The sequence below is a fragment of the Penaeus monodon genome, chromosome 32, assembly GCF_015228065.2.
Source record: "Penaeus monodon isolate SGIC_2016 chromosome 32, NSTDA_Pmon_1, whole genome shotgun sequence".
Lineage (NCBI taxonomy): Eukaryota > Metazoa > Arthropoda > Malacostraca > Decapoda > Penaeidae > Penaeus > Penaeus monodon.
In genome coordinates, this window is record NC_051417.1 from 37,913,260 (window position 1) to 37,913,729 (window position 470).

Genomic DNA, 470 nt, shown 5'->3' on the forward strand with positions numbered 1-470 from the left:
GCAAAAGTAAGATAATGAAAAGTGGAAGGTGGAATGCGTAGAGTTTTGCGAGCCACGTGCCAGAGAGGAAAAGTGAAGAGGAAAACGAATTAAACACAAAAAAGAAAGGAAATCAAAAGCAGTAAAGCAATTGATATGACAAACATGTAGAGAAAAGACTAACAAGAGCGTCAGTATTAAATAAAGAATATACAAAACTAAAGACATATATCAGTAAGCAATAAAGCAAAGAAGAAAGGGGAAAAGGAAGCGCAAGAGACAACAGAAAAAAGTGGAAAAAGGAGTCTGGATAAGGAGAATACGTTAGCAAGTGCACGGCCTGTGTGATTCATTCATAGTCGAACTCAAGGGTATCGGAAAATGCGACAGATAGTAACAATATAAATTAATGAACAGGTATATTTTTAAAAGAATATTTTGAATAGTCATCGGGCACTAAATTGTTTTCTTCACATTGTTCAAAAAGTAGA